Raw genomic sequence first — 15,289 nt, 5'->3', positions numbered from 1 at the left:
AATTGGGCGTGGTCACGTAGTTTGCTTTGGCCAATGAAACGTGAGTGGAAGAGACATGTGTTCTTCTGCACAGTGCATAAAATTGCCCGTGCATGAAACTGCAGTGCCCTCCAAGGAAATTGCAGGTATGGAGGCTGAACTCCTGTCATGCTGACTGCCAGTTGAGACTCTTACTGACTCACCTAAGATATGGAATGTGAGCTCGAAATAGATTTTTTAAAAAATAAGCAATTGAGATTTTGGGATTGGTCATTCCTGTAGCATAACCTATTTTTAAATCTAGCTTTCTGGTGTGAAGATGTGCAGAGAAGGATGCCACTGCAGCATGGCCCAAACTGGCTTAACTGCAGAACACTTTTGAAAGTATAATTTACTGATTGGACAGTAATTAGAGCTCATGAGATGTAATGCATACTTAGATTATAGTAGTAAAGACAGAAAAAACAGATCACACAGATCAATTAATTGAGCCAACAATCAAAATCTGATTTGCATGTCTTACTATTCTTAGAATAAAACCAAAAATAAGTCATTTTTGTGTTAAGAATAAACAAATCAAGATCATTTCTTTTACTTTTCAATTTTGTTTCATCCAAATTGTCTTATGTGACTTTTTAAAAGTTGTGAGCCTGCTTAATATCAGAAATAATGTTGCTGATCAAAGGCAACATATAGTCTACTCCTAAATTTTGTCTTTAATAAATTATAATCTGAAAAAATTCACATTTTCCAGAAAATGAAGAACAATATGATCAGTGTGCTTTGCTCTATTTGGGGACTACTGAAGCAGGCCTCTCCAAAATTCAATTATCTCATCCTGAACAGCTCACTTCCTTCTTTTTGTAGAAAACAAAGTCTGCGATTTTTCATTTTCACTTTGAAGCATATTACTTTTTGCTTGTTTTAGACTGACACAGTTTGCAAGCTATCAAGACTGCTTTTTGTTTAAAATTGCCTTTTTTCAATTTCAGACCCACAGAGAACACATTTATGTTGTACAAGTATTTTTACATGCAATCAAAACTAAATATTAGAAATTAATTTTTATCAAGCTATATCACAGCCTCTTAAAGTGGTTTTTAGTATATTCATAAGTCATTCAGTCATCACCACTAAGTTTAGGATATTTTCATCACCCCAGAAAGAAACCCTATCCCCATTACGAGCCATTCCCCACCTCCCTCAACCTCCCAGCTCCTGGCAATCACTAATCTACTTTGTTTTAATGGGTTTGCCTTTTCTGAACATTTCTTATAAATGGAATTTAAACAAGATGTGGTCTTTTGGGGCGCCTGGGTGGCGCAGTCGTTAAGCGTCTGCCTTCGGCTCAGGGCGTGATCCCAGCGTTCTGGGATCGGGCCCTGAATCAGGCTCCTCCGCTGGGAGCCTGCTTCTTCCTCTCCCACTCCCCTTCTTTGTGTTCTCTCTCTCGCTGGCTGTCTCTATGTCAAATAAATAAATAAAAATCTTTAAAAAAAAAAGATGTGGCCTTTTATGTCTAGTTTGTTCACTTAGCATATTTTCAAGGTTCATCCATGCTGTAGCATGAATCAGTACTTCATTCCGTTTTATGGTTCAATCATATTCCATTGTATGGAGAATATGCCACAATCTGTTTATCCATTCATAAGGTGATAGACATGTGTGTTGTTTCCACCTTTGGCTATTATGAATAATACTGCTATGAGCATTAATGTACCAGCTTTTATGTGAAAAAATGTTTTTAGTTCTTTTGGGTCAAATTACGATTTTGAGACAAAAAATAATTTTTAAGACAAAATACATAACACAGATTTGGATAAATTCTGCTTTTGCAGCAAAGCACAGATTAAATATTCTCATCTGTCCATCCGCACAAAGTATTTTTGGGGAATAGGGGTATGCTGGGAGATTTCCAAGTGGCCTTTTCAGGTCCCATCCTGGACGAGGCAGGAACTTTTGCCTTAAGCCCCCATCATCACCCTACCCTCTACTAGGTGTCCATACCCCCCTCTGCAATCCAGGGAGTTCCTGAGCATCTGGGCTGTTATCTACTTGTGGTAAGTCAGTGGGGGGGGCTGCTGAACAAAATCTCAGGGCACAGATAGCCATCACTCCTTCTAGATGATTGGCAAGCACTGTGCTGGTGACTGTCAGTCAGCAGTCCTCTCTGGACCACAACAGTCGGCACAGATGAGCCTGTGCATGGCTTCTGGAGGATCTCCTGGGACCAGAAACACATGGTGATTCTGGTGGGGGATTATGGTCTCTCACTTGTAAGCTGCACCCCTTTCAAATGGTTCCTCCCAATCCTTCCCAGTATATTTCTCCTCATCCCATTTATCTAGTCTGCCTTTCCCCACCTCTACAATTGTCTACTCTTCACCAGCATATTTGGAATTCAAGACTCAAACAGGCCACCTTTATTTTCTTGTTTCCAGTGCTTCTGTCCACCCACATGAGAAGGTAATTCATGTCTGGCTTCCTGAGTTAGGGAAAGAGGAAAGGACCCAAGTAAAGGAATTTGATTTTAAAATACAGCTTTGGAGTGGAAAGAAGGTAGGAAGAGCACCAATCGATTATTCTCAATATTATCCCTCAAGAGCAGTGTTCTCAGGAATGCCGTATCATTTCCTAATGATAAATTACCCCATAAGACTACAGGTTTGACATTTTTCTTAGATATTTAAAAAGAAAGAAATTCACTAGTATCAATTTCCTCCCACAAAATCCTAATGATGCCTGCCACAACCTTAATCCTCTATTGGACCCAGTTTTGGAAATGAGGCACCCCAAAGCATGTAGCCACAAAGTGCCTATTTTGAGCTTAGTATCATTAAATGCCCTCAATTAGTCCCAGCTGAGCAGTCAGAATAGCCAGGCTACGTTCAAGAAACAAAGGACTCCAAACTTGAATTGTCTTATAGTAACAAGGGTTTATTTCTTACATAGCTATGTGCCCATGTAGGTCTGCTGCGGCTCTGTTCTGTGTCATCTTCGCTCCAGGATCCCCAAGGACAAAGCAGCCATTATTGGGAATATTGCCAGCTGGAGCAAAGAGATCTGTGTAAACCACACTCCGCCTCTTTGCCTTGCCTAAAACTGAGAGACATTACTTCCTCCTACATTTCATTGACCAAAGAAAATCACGCAGCCATGCCAAAGTTCATAAAGTGGGGATGTTTAATCCTCTCATGGGGAGAGGCATGATAGTGTGGAGCCTTGAATTTGAGTGAACAGTAAATAAGTCAACTACAGTACCAGAATCAGCAAGCCCCACAATCTTTGGAACTCTGTGTGGGACCTGTTACCAAGCCATACTTTCTCTTCCCCTCAATGAGTTCTTCTTTGAGAAGAAGATGTCATCATTTGGATCCTTTCATACTGGGACCACATCTCCTGGTCAGAGCCATCTCATTCTATCCCATCCTTCCCTAACTTTGCATCTCAGAAAGTACGGATTAGGTTCTCAGACTCTTCCTGCTGAGAAAGCCCTTGATCCTTATGCAGATTGGCTTCCCTCCTCTTCAGCAGTGGGTACAGCATTCTGTTGACTGGCTATTCTACTCCCTACTCAGAAGCAAAGTCAAGGGCAGGAAAGCCATCTCAGCAATGGGCCACATAGCTAGCTCTGATCCCAGGCTGGGTCATGGAGAACTCCTAAGTTTGAGCCACCGTTTTTCCCCTGTTCATGATTTCCTCCATATGATGTTGACTAGTTATAAGATAAATGCCATATCTTGGTTATAAAACCATATGATCATGAGAGACTATGGACTATGAGAAACAAACTGGGGGCCTCAGAGGGGAGGGGGGTGGGGGAATGGGATAGACCGGTGATGGGTAGTAAGGGCACGTATTTCATGGTGCACTGGGTGTTATACGCAACTAATGAATCATCGAGCTTTACATCGGAAGCCGGGGATGTACTGTATGGTGACTAACATAATATAATAAAAAATCATTAAAAAAAAAACAAAAAAAACCCGTATGATCAATTAACTCATGTCAACAGAAGAAGTAATAAGTTGACAGCATTCAAGTTCTCTCAAACACACATGCTTGTGTTTATATATTAATTCTAAATCTAAAACCCTTCCTTTCTTTGATCACTATATCAATTAAGATTATATTTACCAACAAATAACAGAAAACCCCAATAATGACTTAAATAGGTATTTAAAGGGATCATGTTCTTTTTCATGTAACATGACGTTCTAAGCTAAGCAAAGCTGGTACGGAAGCTCAGTGATGGTATCAAAAGATCCAGGCTCTTTCTCTTTTTCTACTCCTCCATCTTTAATCTAATGACTTTCATGTCCATGTTTGTCAGTTCATTGTTCTCCAAAGGTTACTGCCCCTCCAAGCTTCCTGACCATGTCCATAATAAAAGAGAAAGGGACAATGGGCCAGGGGCTTTCTCTTCAGGAGGCTTGGCCTTTTTATTCAGGAAGTGACACACTACAGGCTCCCCCTTATGGAATTCTGCCTGTACCTCATTAACCTGAAGTGTGTCATTTGGTCCTGAACTATAACAGAGGCTGGAAAAGAAAATTTTCTGCTTTTACAGCCTCTGGAGTTGAGACAGATAAGGGAAAGGCAGATTGGAGGTTGAGTTTGGGTCAGGCAGCCTACAACATCTGCCACAATCCATCTTCTGTGAAGTTTTGCCCGCTATCTCAGTCTGGTCTGTATGATTCCCACAATGCCACCACTTCTGTGCCCAAATTAAGCATTTATATTCACTGCATGACTATACTATTCGGAGTGGTTGGTATTCCAAGCTTCCTTGTTTGATGCCTTTGCAGTCCTTCCTTGGTGAATACCTTAATACCAGTTGGTGTTCACCCAGTGGGTATAAATCATATCATTCTTGGGCGATCACAATTATAGAAATAACTACATGTTTGTTTTCTGTTATATCTCAGAGACACCAGTTGGTATTAATCTGACCTGTCTGATTTTTCTCCATCCTTGTATTTTTAATTCTATTCTTGGTTCAAGTCCAGTATTCCTGATACAGAGATAAATTTCTAAAATACTAATTAAACCTCATCACACTTAAATATTCTCAATTTTACTCACTATTTGACTTCCTAACATGTACCAATATAGCCCATGTGAAGAGCCTGATATTAACAAGGCATAGAAAATTTCTATCGTACTCTTTCCTCAGAGAAGTGAGTGTCTCTAGTTAGATAATAAGGAAGACCATTTTAAGTGATTCTTCCCTGAATAAAAAATGTGTTTCAAACTAATTTGCCGTCTTACTTAGTAGAGTCTTCCAGTTACAAGTAGTATAACGATTAGTTGTAAAAACAGTAGCACACTTTCAAAAGGTGGTGGACAAATAAAAATCTACATATTCAAATAGTTTGTGTGCTGAAGCCAATAGTAAACAAAGTTTAAAAGGAAAAGGCAAAGACAAATATAATTACTACCAAGGTACCTATGACCAATATTCTTCGAATTTAGCAAGATGCAAGAAATCATGGAAAAAGAAGAAAGGAATTTGTATCTCAGTCTCCAACAAAAATATACACACATATTTAAACTTGAAAGTTTCATCTATTCGATGTAACAAAGTTAGCTGCAATATGTCCCCACTGATTCTTATAGCACCATCATTCCCCTTCCAAATTGTGGGTGGCTTCCAACAGACACATTGATGGTTGTGTTGAAGACAGCAAAGAGAGAGCTTTTCAAGATGTCTATCTCTCTGTCATCTGCTGGCCTTCAAAGGAGGATATGGCTTAGTGGCTGCTGTCCTTAGATCCTCTATTGCTCAAGGGAGAAAAGAAATCCCAGATATAGAGAGAGGCAAAAGTGGCCATTTAGTTTTGAGTTGAGAAGTTCCAGAAGATTCTGAACATTGGTAGTTAAGCATGATTTCCAGAGAGGTTGCAAACACAAACTGAGTTTTCATTCCTGTCATCTTCTCTATCACTTCTCCCTCCTCACCAAAAATATACAGTAAAAAGAAGAAAACAGATTTTGGAATTTATATTCTCAGAAAAAACACCTAAGGTAGGAAATATTCCCCATAGAGAACTTGAAGATGAAACAGATATGGAATCAGTATGCAACCCCATATACACTTAAGATGAGGGGGGCCCTTAGGCAGTTAGAGTAACTGCCATGCCAAAGGACGTTCAGTCTTTTAAAACTTCCAAGCTATGCCCAAGCTTTATTTGTAGGTCTAATTCATTAGAACATTTAAAAATGACATTCAGGATCAAAAAAAGGTTTAACTAGCCAATTATTTTCTTCCTGATGATACGCAGTCTTTTTCTAGGGGACTCTAGTTAAGCTACATGACCTCAATCTCAGAGATTAAGAATACATAGCTAATACCTCCATCTTTCCTTTATGTATTTATTATAAATTTAACATCCATAATACATATCATAATGAATATATATTCATATGCCATAGAATATACATATAAAATTTATATTATACATAACTCTGCTACATGTAATACATTCACATCATATGAATATTATTCAAAATATATTTTTGAACCAATACCAATAGATAATATGTTCTGTAGTTATTGATACATATATCCATCTTGTTATGACCACTTACGTTAATATGTTCTATATCTGCCAACAGATTAATAAGATTTAAATTTAAAAATTGAATCAAAGACAATTATAGTCAAGTGTTTAGGATAAAAAGTATGGGGGATATTGGGTAACTGCATTATATTAACACGGTTTTGTAATGTGCATACAGTTGAAGAATCTATATGCCCATTGTTGCCTGCCATGATAAGTTCTGATATTTCTATAAAGTGAAGGTAGGAATTATAAAACATAGGTCTTTAAAATTAAGGTTGGATTTGTAGACACAGGTACAATCAGAGCTTCAAGGAACCTTCCGAAGCATCTGGTACACTTTATTTTATAGAAAAGGAAACCAAAATCAGAGAAGCGTTGACTTCCTCAAAGCCACACAATTAGCTAGATAAAAGCTAGAACTAGAAAGTAAGGGGTTTTTTGCTTGCTTGTTTTCACTTTTAGTCAAATGTTCTTTCTACACCACCATAAATGTGAAAACTCAGGAATGTTTTCCTGCAACTTGTTTCAGGATGGAATAATGAAAACTTTTCAAGTCAGAGACTTCTGGCTGTCTCCCAATAATCATGTTCCCCTCCTTCCATAGTGAAGGAATCCTCATTTTGGGTGGGCACATGTTTGCCCACTATGCAACCTCCATTCACAGCATTCCTTGCAGCTAGATGTGACCATATGACCAAGTGAGATAAGTGTCCTGTGGCAGCTTCTGGAAGCTTCCTTTCTTTTCTTATTTATTTTAGTGGAGGGTCAGGGACCAAGGGAGAGAGTATCTTCAGCAGACTTTTCACTGAGCACAGCCCGATGCAGGGCTTGTTCTCACAACCCTGAGATCACAACATGAGCCAAAACCAAGAGTTGGATGCTTAACTGACTGTGCCACCCAGGTGCCCTTTCTGGAAGCTTCCTTAAAACCCAGCTGACATTTACGTGTTTCTCTTCTTTTCCTCCTTTTTTCTGGTGAGAATGCAGACATAATGGATGGAATCGGAGCCTCTGTCTTGGGCCAAAAAATGCCCAAAGGGCCATATCTGCCCTGGACTGCCCACTTCCAGACTTTGTATGAGAACATATCATCTTCAATCTTATTTATGCCACTATTGTTTTGAGGCAGTACTCCAGACAAACCTTACCCTAATACACAGTTGAAGTACTTAAACAATTCTTCCAGATTTTGATGTTCCCTTTTTGGGTGATCTGGCTTTTTCCCATTTCCATCATACACCCAAGAAAGGGAGGCAGAGCCTCTGGAAAAATGAGGAGGAAGTTGGCCAGACAAAGAAAAGAAAAGGGAGCCCTTTTTGCAAAGGGGAGCACAACCTATGAGAGCAGTATGTCCTCACATTCCAACTCCAGGTCAAAGCCACAGAGGACCAGGATGTGTCAGATGAAGGGAGGCAAAGCCAAAAATGGAGGGGTTTTGAAAGGAGCAGTCTCGCAGGTGGACTGGTGGGTATGTAGCATAGTGGTGACAGAACTGGGCTGGGCAGGGGGAAGGAATGGGTCAGCCCTGAGCTCTCCCTGAGCCAGCCTGCCCCCTCTCCCCTTGCTGTGCCTTGTAGTGTGGACTATCATGGGGTTCACAGAGCTGTGTTTGGGGGCTGCCGCCCAGACCAGCCACAGCATGAATCTTGGGCCTCAGGATCTCAGGCCAGTGAGGACTCAAATGGGGCTAGGTAACCAGGGAGTCAACCCTGCCTGAGAACCCAGAGAGAGTGGCCTCTGGAAACCCCCAATGTAGAAAACACCTGGCTGGCCACACTGCAGGTACCACTCAGGAGGGCACAGCATGGATCAGAGGCACTTCCCTTCCAAAAGAAGGTCTTATAAAATTTCCATCTACCAGCTGCCATTTTTAATTGAAACTGGAGAGAAGCATTAGTCTTATCCTGACACACAAATCCAATAAATTCAACCCAAAGCAGTCCATTAACATGAAAAGAAACTTACCTATTGGCAGTCCAGATTAGAGTTTGCCTCCCTCTCGTTCACACCTTCCTCTACCCACCATAACCTGTGACCCCATGGGGGCCTGTTGAAGAAAGTTAATCTTAAGGAAGCTACCTTTTTCTTTGCACATCTGAATGTGGCAAGGGTGACTACTGGACACCGGTAACCCTAATATCAACAACCGTGGATTTTTAAAGATGAGAAATCTGCGTATAGGCTGCCAATCCTCTGATAGGAAGGTGTGGTACTTATATAACATCATGTCCTAAAGCACTTTGCTAAAACAATAGTGTTTATTTACTGGGTACAAGAGTACAATTTTTTTGTGGCCTTAACGTGAATTCTTAAGTGGCAATTGTCTGCTTGGAATCAAAACAAAAAATGTATTTCCCTTATTGTTATTTTGGATACATCTGCGATCCAGTTGCAACATCTGGAATGTGTTGAATTTAGCTCTTTTTACAAACAAAAAGAATTCTAATATTAATTTTGTTTTTTAAAGAGATGGATATTTACTTAAACTGGAGCTGTTTGATATAAAATATTCAGAGTGTTAGAAAAAAACAGATTTGTCTAATTTATGGCTTGAAACAAAAGCTTTTGTGATACTGGATTCTGGAGGAATTTTGGTTTTACTTGTCAGACTTTGCACAAATGCCCATTAAACATGTGAATGATCTGCTAACAAAGTAGCATTCCTTTTAAACAATGAGCGGAGATGTAAGAAAACCCAAATGATTTTAGACTAAAAACATAGCCAAGCAGTTTTTTGTTCATTTTAAAATCATGTTTTAAATTAAATAGGAAAAGAAGGGAAAAAATGGGAGTTTTTAAAAGTTCTTTAAGGGGAAATCTGTAATTTGGTATCCTGTGAGTTTTAAACTGTGTTAAAAAACTTTCCTATGAGATTAATATTATTCTAAGTTACAAGGAGATTAAAATCCAAATTTTACCCTGTACAATGAAGGCCAAAATTGGTATCTCTAACAGTAAAGTTTATTTGTAGCCTACTGTTAGACAAAAGAAGGAAAGTAAGAAACATGTACTAAACAGCAAAAAATTTTTTTCCTGATTGCTTCATTTGAAATTAACTTATTTCTTTACAGATCTGAAAGTAATTCATGTCCTGCATGGAAAATTTGAAAGAGATTAGTATGATGAAGATAGATTCATAGTACTACCTCTCATAGATAACACAAGTACTGTTTTTATATTGAAGTTCATCTCTTTATTCTCCTGTCAATTTGCTATATTTTAAAAAAATCTTAAATTTATCAAACCAGCAATCTGGATATGCATTTAACTAATCTGAGAAATAATATATCATGATATTTCCTTTTTATCTACTTCTGGAGCAGGTAAAAAATTAACTAAAAAGAATAGCGACCAACCAAAAAAGCATTCAACAGGGAACTCATCATACCTTGTAGTTAATAGTAGTTTAAGAACTACAGGAAATAAAGTACACAGTTGATTTCTGCCTTAAAGAATTATAGGTTATAAGCAAGATGAGACTGTGTGAAATCATTAAAAAACAAAACAGGTTAGTAAATATTAAAATAGTTATTTTAGTGATTATTGAGACCATTTAAATGATTCTGTGGCTTAATCAGGATTCATCTGATTTCAGGAAACAGAAATTCACTAAAAGGAGGCTTTATTGGAAAGATACAAGGTATACCATAGAATTTAAGGCACCAAGGCACTAGAATCAGGAATTACTGAATTCTTGAGCTCTTAATTCAAATTATAATGGGAGAGAATCTGATTAATTCCATTTGGCTCACTGCTCATTCCCAATCAGTTGTGGCCAGTAAAAAGAGGTCATGTGGCATCTTGAGTTGTCCAAGGGGCAGACATGATTGACACCTACATTACAGCCATCCCCTCCTCTTTGATAATAGAACCGACTTCTACTTTCAGGCAAGAATGTGCCCAAGCCCAGAGGATGAATCATCACTAGTCCAGGTTAGTTATTATAAATGCATTTCCCTGAGACACCTAGGTGGCTCAGTCAGTTAAGCATCTGCCTTTGGCTCAGGTCATGATCCCAAGGTCCTGGGATCCAGTCCCATATCCAGCTCCCTGCTCAGCGGGGTGTCTGCTTCTCCCTCTTCCTCTCCCTCTGCCCCTACTTATGTAATCTCTCTCTCAAGTAAATAAATAAAATCTTAAATATATATGTTATTATATGCATATATATACATATATACATATAATTGCATCTTCCTTTTGCCAGATATGCATTTTATGCATTTATCCAGACTCCTTTTAAGCTGAAAGTGGCTACATCACACAGTTCTGTCCAATGAGATATAAAAAGAAGCCTATTAGAAAAGATTTTCCTCTCAAATAAGAGAGATAGAAGACAATCCCTTCTTTCCTTCCATATTCTTTACTCTGAGGATAAGTTTTGCATTATGGAACAAACCAAAGAATTTCAGAGGTGCTAATTCAGAGCCCTGATATCACAGAGCCTCAGAACTAATGCCGGAACTGCAAACACCTAGAGTTCATTTAGAAGTATTATTTAATCACTTTTAATCAGGCATTCAGTTACCTATATACAAAAAGTTAGGTACCTCTTCTGGGGCTGTGATAGCAGTAGGTTCTTTCAGAAAGGGGTATGAGGACAGGAAGGAAATTATTGGTATGTCCGGTATAGTTTTTTATGAGCCAGGCATAGTGTTAAGTACCACATACACATCTTTTCATCTGTTCTGTTCTTCCACTGATCCTCTAAGGTAAAACTGTATTACCCCCCTTTCGTGGACAAGAAAATGGAGCCTCAGAAAAGGTAAGTAGCTTGTCTAGTGTCATTAAGTGATAGAGACAACACAAAACGAATGCAAGTCCAAGGGCTTGCTATACTCTCCCAGTTTCACAGGTGTTGCCATCCAAAATTGCACATTACATACTTTGGATGCTGAAATAGCCATGAGAGAAGATAACAGTGGAGTAGGCAGAAAATTTCACAGAGAAGGAGAAACTTGACTAGACCTTCAAGAATAGATAGAATTCAGACAGGAAAAGCAAGGCTGGAAGAGCATTCTAAATGGAAGGAATACAGAAGGCAGAATTAGAAGGGAATGTTGATGAGACAGTCTGATTAGGGCTATGTAGGGTGAGGTCATATATGAAAGGGTTCTAAGAGCCAGGCTGAAAAGGTTAAATTTAATATGATAAAGCTGGAACAAGGGAACACTGGAAGGTTTGTGAGCAGAGAAAAAAGCAAAATATTGACAGTAGTTGATAGAGATTTAGTTGGCATGGATTCTGGTCATACAGCTATTGGAATCATTCAAGCACAAAACAAAGAGAACAAGATCTGATTTTTTTTTCTTAACCAGGTTACCTGCTATGGTCTGAAGGAAAGCGATAATTTAAAGGAAAACAAAGAACTTGATGGCTGACCAGATACGTGAAATGACAAAAGAATGTTTCCTTTAACTATTTTTCTTTTTCCTTTTCTTTTTTTTCGAGTATATGTGTATTCTCTTCTTTTAATGTGTCTTTTCTTTCTTTCCTCTGTGATTTTCTTTCAAGTTATGTTCTATGCTTCTGTCCTCTCACTTCCTTTTTCTTGCCCAGGCTGGCTGAAATGCTAACTGCAGCTATACAAAACGAACCATTTGTCAAAAGGGAAGCCATGGTGGTTCTGAAATTATAGACAGATTTTTTTTTTCAGTCAGTTCCACATAGGACACAGGAAAAATTCTTGGTGGGGAAAAGAAAACATCTTAGCTTCTCCTTTTTAGGGTGATCAAAGATTAATTTATGTTTGTTAATGAAGTAATTTTCAGAGCCTCACCTGCTAAGCTCTATATGCTAGCCCTGTGAATGTTGTATTTATTCACCTAATGTCTCATTTCTTTTCTCTACAGATATTCTCACTCTAAACTGAGGGGACCAGGGGCAAGAACAGAACTTTAACAAGTTGTTGGACCTCAGCACATTGTTGCCCTCAGCAGATTTTTTTTTTTTTTGAGAGTGTCACATTGCCTAACGAAAAGGCAATATATAGAAAAGCTCAGCAGAAATCACACCCCTAACAGCTCTTCCTCTCTTTGGCAATTCCTTGAGATCCTAAAAAAATGTTCTTTGAAGAGAAGGGACTGACTAATTTAAATAAGAGTTCTCATCTGGTTTGTTTAGGAGGATGTCCAGGAAAGAGGTGAAGCGCAAAGGCACTGAAAGGGTCAACATTTGGTGTTTACACCAGACGTTTCCTTTTCTCTCGTTTGTGGCTTATGTCTCGTCAGTTTGGGGAAAGAAATTCTTGGAAATGAATGTAACTCTAGTTCATTACACTGGACTAGAACCTCAAGGAGACACCAATACCGCTGCACCCTTTGCCTGAGAGGCCAATGAGGAAAAGAAAGAAGCCAGACTCCCACAAAACAATAAGAAAAGAACAAACAGCCCAGAAGAAAAATGGCTAAAGGCTATGAACAGACCATTCACAGAAGAACCTGAACAGTCAACAAACAGTAGAAAAAGGCTCAACTCCATAAGCAATCAGGGAAATGCAAAGTAAAATGAAAACAGATGCCATTTCTTGCCCATGAGGGTGGCAGTTAAAGTGTGATAATATCAATATTGGCAGGTGAATAGACAAACGGGACTCTTAGTCACAGCTGTAAATTGATATATATTGGCACAGCACTTTAAAGGGCAGTTTCATGCGATCCATTAAAATTTGAAATGCGCATATTTATCCCATAAGCCAGCAGTTATACTTCTTGGTGTTCACTGCAGAAAAAGACTCATGTGGCTCCAATTAGAAAGGTTTGTTGCATGTTATTCGTAACAATGAAAAAATGAAAATAACCTAAATGTCCATTGACCAGAGAAGGCTAAATAACTATGATATATCCACATTATGTAAAATTATGCCAGGGTTAAAAGGAGTTAGGTAGATCTATACAGACATTAGAAGTCTATTGTTAAAGGAAAAAATCAAGTTATAAGATGCATACAGATACGAACAGTATGATACTGTTCGTGTTAAAAACATATAATGAAATATTATATATTCTAAATATATATGTACTCTAAGTACAAATACATAGCGTAAGTATACATTTTCTACAAGTATACTAAAAGAACTACTATTTTCTATTAGTACAAGTACTTTCTGTAAGTACAAACACGACATATTTTACATAAGTACACAAAAGGGAATGCCTAGAAAAAGGTCTGAAAGAATTTATACCAAACTAACAGCTGTGGTTACCTCTGGGAAGGGATCTGAGATATAAATTTGGTGGTCAAAAGGGGACTTAAGCCTTACCTTTAGTGCTTGTATGTTTTTTAAGAAAGGGAAACATCCACATGTATTCTCAAAAGTGGATAAGGAAAGGAAAAAATTTAAACATAGAAAGAATAAAACTATGGAAATGGAGCTGAGAGTGACTAGGGGTGAGTAAAGGAAGATAGGTAAGTTCTCCCAGCTTTTCTCCCTGTGCCTCCACAAGTGTTAAATAGCTTCTGCTTCTGATTTACAAAAGTCTGCTCAGTGATGCCTCCTGACTCAGAAAATCAGTTTCAAAGTAACTGGGAGGAATATATGTGTGAGTAGGAAGCCAATGGTATAGGCCAGGGCTGGAGATGAGGTTGTCAGACACTTCAGATTTGATTCCAACACTTGAGAAAAGGACTAAGAGATTCTCTAACAGGCAAAATTCAGAAGGAAATCTCTTTTTTGTTAAGTGGGTAGCCTCCTCAAGGGCTGACTGTGTTGGAGCAATTCACTGGTGTAGGCTGGTTTAGGCTTTGTTTTGGGGTTTCTGCTTCACTTTGACGGTACGTCTGAAGTTCCGATCCAGATCCTTATTAATGTAGATATATCAATGTAGATACAATAGAAATTACTAAAAAAAAAAAAGGGTTTTTTAATGGGAAAAGACTCACACAGCCTACCTCTTTATTTGGCCACTCTCATGGAAACCAGGGATTTAATACATAACGTTGTCCCACTATATTAGCTTTCTTCCACCATGTAGTTTGCTAATATAGCATAATGGTTAAGAACTCACATTCAGGGGGCACCTGGGTTGCTCAGTCAGTTAAGCATCTGCCTTTGGCTCAGATCATGATCTCCATGTCCTAGGATTAAGCCCTGAGTCGGGCTCCCTGTTGGGCAGGGAGTCTGCTTCCCCTTCTCCCCACTTGTGCTCTCTCAAATAAATAAAATATTAAATAAAAAAAAAAGTCGTCATATCCAGAAGCCTAACTGATTTAAAAGCATCACTCTGATATTTACCACCTAGGTGATCCGGGGCAAGTTATCTAACCTCTTTGTGCCTCTTATTCCTTCTCTATAAAATTTGAATAATAATAGTACCTATTATTGTCATAAAGATTACATGAACTGGGGTGCCTGGGTGGCTCAGACAGTTAAGCATCTCCCTTCCGCTCAGGTCATGATCCGAGTGTCCTAGGATCCAGTCCCACATCAGGCTCCTTGCTCAGTGGGGAGTCTGCTTCTCCCTCTGTCTGCCACTCCCCCTGCTTGTGTGCTTTCTCTCTGACAAGTAAATAAATAAAATCTTAAAAAATAAAAGACTAGATGAACTAATAGAAGTAAAATGGTCATAATAGTACCTGGTACATAGAAAATACCCTATCAGTATCAGTAATTACTGTCATTGTTGTTACTTTTAATAAGTCAATCACTTTTCACAGTTATATATTTAGACAGGTCTTATGAAGCCATTGTGAAGATTGGGTCGGCTTGGTTCAGACCAACCCCCAAATTCAGGCAACCTGCCTAAGAG

This window comes from Ailuropoda melanoleuca, chromosome 6 (genome assembly GCF_002007445.2).
Source record: "Ailuropoda melanoleuca isolate Jingjing chromosome 6, ASM200744v2, whole genome shotgun sequence".
NCBI classification, from domain to species: Eukaryota; Metazoa; Chordata; class Mammalia; order Carnivora; family Ursidae; genus Ailuropoda; species Ailuropoda melanoleuca.
The sequence above is the reverse complement of the archived record's forward strand: the minus strand, read 5'-3'. Positions refer to the sequence as shown.